The 7524-nt window shown below is 33.5% G+C and overlaps 1 long non-coding RNA gene across 1 annotated transcript; it reads left to right on the plus strand.

Annotated features, from left to right (window-relative positions):
- The first annotated feature begins 5180 nt into the window (after positions 1-5180).
- Positions 5181-5701, plus strand: LOC124459494. Its single transcript, XR_006953675.1, has 4 exons — positions 5181-5212; positions 5314-5370; positions 5451-5546; positions 5642-5701. It is a non-coding gene; the product is annotated as an uncharacterized LOC124459494 (long non-coding RNA).
- The last annotated feature ends 1823 nt before the right edge of the window (positions 5702-7524 follow it).

The raw sequence follows: 7524 nt of genomic DNA on the forward strand, positions 1-7524 counted from the left end.
GAACTAATTGTTATGTATTTAAAATATAATCTTCATATGCATTTACATAAAAAAAAAGTAAATGCATAAGATGAAGATTTTCAAACTCTTTTTTAAAACTCTTTTTGCGAGGATCTTGCATTCTTATTAATGATCTGAGCTGTATATATATTTGTATTGTGTGTGTTTCATGTCCCAAAAAATGCTTCTAAAAAACACCATTTTCTCTTGCAAATTGCTCAATTTTTAAAAAACCTTTTGAGTTTGTGTATTTAAATTGGAACTAAAATATTTGGGTGGTTTGAACGATTAGCTATGTCAACGACAAGTTCACTTTTGAAAATTTATAAATATAAAAATTCTATTTAGTATACCAAAGGACTAGAGCGACCTAAATGGCTGCCATCATCTGGCTTCAATTTCCCCCTCTGACGTATTGTTCCAGTGTATATTAAAGTTCACTTAATGCCATACAGAATGAAGAAACTCAAGAAACGAATTTGGTCTTTTGCTGAAATTTGGCTACTTCTAACCTATATTTGCTTACAAGGGAGAACTGTTGATAGACATGAGCTACCAACTACCAAGAGCATTTAGCCCAGGATATGAACTACGAATGAACTACTAGTACAAATCAGTGGATTTATGCAAACTTCACTATCCATAATAAAACGAATTGCGACAATGGAGAAGTTTCCACAACGTGCTTATGAAATAAAGTTTCACCTTTATACATTTTGGTATGAGTTAAAAGATCAGAATGCATGCACTGAGTGTGATGAGCGTTTGTTTTTCCTTATAAGTATAATAGAAGTGAAAATATCGGTTGTTAAAAATACCGTTTTGACGAAAATTGCATACTGATATGCCGGGTCCTGGACACTAGCCTGCGGTACCTCGTGATGTCAGTGGTTGTGTTCTTTCCAATCGTGATTGTTTTCATCATTATTTTCATTGGTTTCACTTTCTGTATTCAGAAATAAGGAGGGAGTGAATGGTGAAAATAATTTTGGCATCCATGTTCTTGACAACATGTTCCAGGCCCTTTTCCCGTCCAAGTAATTTAATAGAACTTAATGATTCGCCCCCTATGCTGTTAACTAATTTAATAAAATTAGAGGCAGCCCAGTAATTTGTTAAAGTTTTTTATTCGATCGATTTATGTAAATAGTAAAGAGATTTGCTTTCTTTTGTAATCAATTTTTTCAACAAATATTTCCAGGTCCTAAAATTGTCTGTTACTGAATCAGTGGACTGAAGCACTATATAGGTATCATACTGTATGCTCATTCTATTGAGTTCTATAGGTCTCTGTTTTAACTCTCTATTCGCTTGTGCAACAAAGGATATAGTATCAAGAGCTTGTTTTACAAATACTTCTCTGCTTTCGCCTCAGAGAAGCTTTCTGCCAACTGGAGGAGAGTTTTGCTCAACTGATTAGTCCATTTAGTAAGGAACTCTGCACCTTTTGGGTTACAGTTGTTGCCAAATTTCCGAGTTTACTCTGATGGGTTCCATGGCTTCCCTTTTAACTTGAGGGAAAACCTTGTTTTTCTTTTAATTTTTCTTCAGTGAGCTACGTGCGATGAAGTTTATCAACAACCTTTGCAAGGCTTTCAGTTACTTCTGGCCTTCTTTTCTCATCATTTAATTTAATAAGCAACTATGGCCAAAGCTTTCAAATGTGATGAATTGGGGGGTGGATTTAATGTTTGTTTTCTGACATACTGATGACTGATGAGTTCATTTACAATTTTAGTTATATCATCTTCTGAAACTTCCTGTTTTCATGAGTGTTTTAAACGCGGCTATTTTTCTTCCGCGAGTCTGACTTTTGACCGGAAGAGCCACTGCTACATTTTAGGGGGGGAAGCTTTCTACTGTCATATAATGATTCTCTCAAGATTTACAAAAGATTCTTGGACGTTTGTAGACAGTTTAGGGAAATGTCCGTCGATTCTCGGATTGCATAATTTTAAGTAAAGCAGTTGACATTTTCGTGTGAGAAACATTTCAAGCATTAGAAGTGTGACATTCGCCCAAAATCAACGAAAATTTCCAGTTTTCGAGGGTCTCAAAATTGCTGGGAGACGCTGCTAATGCACGCACTGAATGCTGGGATGCTGGAATGTTGTCCCAAGTCATGTGATAATTTGTGACGCGCAGTACATGTAAATAGTTCACGAAATGACATTTGACATGCGTGTAAGTTATAAAATGCTCATGCTGACTGACACAATTTGTAGAAATGCTTAAAATATGGTTTTTATCTGTTTAGATTATTCAAGGAAGGGCTTATGCACGAGGCTTATAACAAAAATTGAAGATAATTGCTTAATAGATATGATGACAGCAAACGGATTTTGTTTGAGATATTATTAATATTCTCTTGAGGTTATGCAATTCTGTCTTCTTTTAGTAATTAATTTTGTGTATGTATTTCGGTCTCGTGCTTGTACTTATCATCGCTTAAGTTCTCCCTCGGTTTGCATAAGTCCTATCAAACAATTCTAAACATCTTTTATTTCTTAGCTTTTCATCAAAACTTGAATAAATGTAGTTTCACGCAGTTTTAAATACTAAATGTAGCAAAAATCGATACAAATGGGTTAAATGGGAAGGAAAAAAGTCAATTGAATGATTTTCGTTGATTTAGCCTTCTTTAGTAAGTGAAGAATTACCTTACGATGACATGTTTACATTCCACGAAACTTTTCAATTTTTTAACAATTATTATTATAATTCATTCCTTTAATTTAATGCAAAGTTATATATATATACATATCAGTGAGCACTGACAAATATAGAATGCTTATGTCATAACATTCGGATAACAATCTGATGGAATCCAAGCAAAATAAAACGCAAGAAAGGCAAAGAGTTTTCAGCTGCGAAAATTCATGCAATTAGCGAATCACTGGTAATTTCACCGGCTGTAACAAAGTACAAATACTCACCTAAAGTGATATAGTTATTATTAGTAAAAGCGGATTTTTAATGACGCCATTTTCTCTGGTCTAAACAATTAGCTCAACGTTCAACAAAAAACATTGATTAATAAGGTAAATATGTTTGCGTAGACGTAAGTGCAACGAATCAGTTATGGGGCTGAGCTAGATTTTATCATTCTGAGATTTCTTTCATGATTTAAAATGTTTAAACCTGTTATAATTAAATTAGTAGGTGTAGCTCTTTTGTATAAGGAATAGAGAGTTGTTCGTCAGTCAGTTGATTAGAAGCTAGGAACCAGTTATGATAAAAATTATTCGCTTGAAGAAATTTTGAAGAAGTGTGACGTGTCTTATCAGTTTAATAATTACAAAAGATAGGCAACTAAAGTGAACAAATACTTTAAAAAATCACAATTAAAACTATTAATTAACAAAATTATGAAACAAAAATTACAGCCGATTGAGCACGGATAAATTTTTTTACCTTCTTACCAATTTGCAAGATTCAAATCGTTTCCGAAGTATGTGAAAAAGACGAGCGTTTTTGGCCTTTCCAACATTTTATTGTTGAAACCAATGCTGGGGTCACCATATCAGTCCGTCGTCATCTTTTTCGATTTTTTATCGTTCCTTCATTGGTTAAATATTTCATAAACAAACTTCAGTCTTTCCTTGATCGGAGAAACATTTCATAAGCAAAGTTTTAGGTATAGGCCTTTGAATATATACCTTGACATTTTTACTCCTAAATCATAATTTAAGTTATGTTTATTCAGTGTTATTTATTCCTTACTTAATCGCTTGCTAGACGAGGCAAAGCAACCAATTCTTATCGAGATATGCATATCTTTAAACTCCTTGTTTCGACTGAGTTTACCTTCAAGAAATTGAAGATTTTTTCATGATATTTTTCTGAAAACATAAAGCAAATACTAAAAAAACAGCTGTATTGAAATCGAATGCAGTGCAGGATTAATTAATGAGCTCCTTGGTACATGTCGTACAATAAAAAATACCTGTATTGAACAGCTAGCCTGGACAATTTGACAGATTATAGACAATCATGATGATGGTGTGTAAAGGTTTGCTTTATGCTAAAAGTTTTATAAATGCCATCTGGTGTTTCTGTAAATGAATTGTATGTTATATAGTAAACAGGTTAGTACATCAAAATCAAGATAAAACTACTTAGCTGAATAATTTGCAAAATTATGCTCCTACCTTGAAATATTTCCTCAAGAAAAGCTTATGATGACATGCATCAAACATTAAATATAGTACTGCATCATAACACAAAATTCATACGTTTTTCAATTCCAGGTGATAAAAAATTCACATAAGATGCATTAGTTGCAATGAAGTTGAATGTGGAAGAAGCAAAAATTGATGGCAAAGATCTTTTTATGTCTTATGCGGAGGCATGCATCCACACTGAAAACAAGTTTTTCAAAAAAATATAGCTTAAGACTGTGGAACTTAAGCCGTTTCTCTCAATACCAGAGCTCATTAGCTTGCCTAGGATGCAGTTGATGAATGTACTTTAAATTCACTGTACCATCCGACATGGACGGCCAGGTCTTTGCAAACCCAACCTTAAAAAAATTCTTTATGATGAGCGACGATAATAAGCAGTTGTGAGCGTGCTGATTATTACTGAAGACACACCATCAAAACACAAAACGTGTCTTAAGTCCATGACAAACACGGAATGTAGTACACAGATCTTGCAACAATAGACGAAAAAACGATCTACATCTTTAAGCAAAACAAAATATAGATTTTCCAGTACAATACTTCATGTGAAATAAACTTTAAGTAAAATAGAAAACGCTTATGCTGGCTGAAGCATATGATTTAGTAATTTCTTTTCAAGCAAGATGTATATTGTTGGAAGGGAGAAATGTCGATATAAGTTAATGTTTTATGTAATGGAATGGAATGGAGTGAAATAAAAAAGGCTTTCTCGTTCAGCTAAAAGCCAATTCAATCTTCCTCTTACCCTTTGCAAACAAATCAAACTAATATTGTATTGATTTGGTGTAGTCATCGTCAGAAATGCCAGACAATGTTAAAAGTCTCGTCATCTGTGGGAAACAGCTCCTTTGTATGTAAATTTTGGGGTATTTCTACCTAATTTTTGACAAAAAGACCTGACATATGCAGTTGATTTGATGTTCTCGCCAGAAAAAAAACCAGATCCAACCAAGCCAAAGGGTAAAGGAACTGAGAAAACAGCCTCTCAGTAACAAATATCAATTCAATGTTCTGAAGAAACAGCAAGGGTATACAATTATTTTGTAAATTATGGAATTTGTTGATAGCTGTGATAAACGATGACCTTTTGACCTTTCGACAAAACTGATATCGCATTGATTTTTTGTAGACATCAGAGATGGCTGACAATGTTAGACCCTCCTTATATATTGAAAACAACAGTTTGGTATGTAAATTTTGGAGTATTTCTATAAAAGTTTTGAAAAAAAGTACCTGACATATGTAATCAAATTGATGTTTTTCTAGAAACAGACAGCTGGCACCAAGCCAATGGTTAAAGAAACTGGGGAAACAGCCTCTCAGTTGCAAGGGTCAATCCAGTGTTATGAAGAAACAGCAAGGGTATGCACTAGCTTTATGAATTCTGGAATTTGTTTTTTGATGTGTGAAAAGATGACCTTTTGACAAAACTGATAAAATTGCATTGATTTTTGTAGACATCATCAGAGATGCATGACAATAATAAATCATCGTCATCTATTGGAAACGCGACTTTAGTATGTAAATTTTTGACTACTTCTAATTAAATTTTGAAAAAAGACCTAAAATATACAGTTAAATTTATGTTTTTACTAGAAACAACTAGATCCAAACAAGCCAGTAGTTGAAGAGACTGGGAAAACAGCCTCTCATCTACAGGTATGGTAACCTAGCTCTAAACTTTGCTTACTATCCATCAAGTGAACAAACGTAGGCGCTGTCTTCCATCGTTTATACCTATCAAATGGCTTCCACGAAATTATAAAAATGATCACTGACACAACATGTAGCAAGTATTTTTTAACGTTTTAGTCTTTTAACTTTTTAACTTAAATTTTGTGTAACTTTTATGTATCTATATTTATTGTTAGTTAGGTACAGGTCTTCGACTGATGTCAGAATATTTCTTTTCTGACCTAACAAACCTGTACATACATAAGTTGTTATTGCTATTATTATTATTTTATCATTTTGAGACGTCTCCCGCTTCATGATTTTCAGGCTTTCATTGAAAATATTTTCATGTTCTTTATTAGATTGATCCTTGCTTATTTATAAAAAGGTATCGCCTCTGTGGCATCACTTTTTTATACTTCCTTCATCATGCCAGCGTGGAATTATGTCCTTACCAGGCAATGTTTAAGCTTGGCTAAAGGCCGTGCGTCGAAATATGGCATAGCCTAGCTGAAGAAAATATCATAGAGGTCTTCTGGGAAGTTCGAGATCTAAAACCCGGCGATGAGAAAGAAGCCTTTGAATGGCTGATACTCATATTTCAACTATGGGATATTTCTTCTGCAGTTTTGCTGTATTCTGACAGCAATGATAGATTCGAAAGTGTGAACATCTTCAAAAAGAAAAAGAAAGTTTTTTGTTTTGATCACAAAGAAAATTTGAAGGTTGATTACCTCTGTGATGCCCGTAGGATCCGAACGGTTATCTTAAAAGTTCTTAAATGTGGCAACCCATGGATAACCAAATCTGAGCAATGGAAAAACTGTTTTTCTCGTAAGTGCTTAAGAGAGTGGAACAAAATCTCAAAGAAATAGTACGTTGACTGGGTGAGATTGCATTCATGTGCACATATAACATTTAATGTATTATTCCTTTTAGCTAAGTACAATTCATATGATCTTCAGAAGATCTTACAAGATCAAGTGGGTCTTTAGTGCACTATATATTAACGTTACATTGTTAACATAAAATGTATCTCTCATTTGAATTTAGCAATTTGAAATGATCAATGTAGTAACTAACTTTCTTTTTACTATCAACCAGGAGCTTGGGAAGCCGTGGGTGTCTGGGTGTCCGTCCATCCACAACTTATAGTATGAAAGACACCCATAAGTTTAGCGTCATGCTTCAATGTTTATGACATAATGCATGCTGTGTTTTTACAAGTGTATCAAATTTTCAGATTGATGAACGAGCAGCAAGAACCAAAAATTTCAAATTGTTTAAACATTTAAGATATATTTAAGTCTTGTTTTATGTAATGAAACACAATAAAGAGGTTTTGGAGGATTTTTGTAATGTTTCGTGGAAAAAGAAGAAAAACCGATCGAAAATAACTATTGTGAAACAATTTCGTTACTATTCTTGTTTCTTGCGTTGTCACATCACGAACTTAGAACACCTACAGCTTTTCAAAGCTTCCGAAGCTCCTGTTATCAGCAGTTTATTCTTCGTAAATATAAATATTTGCATAATCATCATTAATATCTACGTGATAAGCATTAGTATTTTATGCATTAACATCTACCAATATATTATCAGAGTAGCCAGCGTTAATCAGAAATAAGATACAACAGCTCTTTCTTCTATTTATTTACATACTAAA

The sequence above is a fragment of the Xenia sp. Carnegie-2017 genome, unplaced genomic scaffold (assembly GCF_021976095.1).
Source record: "Xenia sp. Carnegie-2017 unplaced genomic scaffold, XeniaSp_v1 HiC_scaffold_13, whole genome shotgun sequence".
Lineage (NCBI taxonomy): Eukaryota > Metazoa > Cnidaria > Anthozoa > Malacalcyonacea > Xeniidae > Xenia > Xenia sp. Carnegie-2017.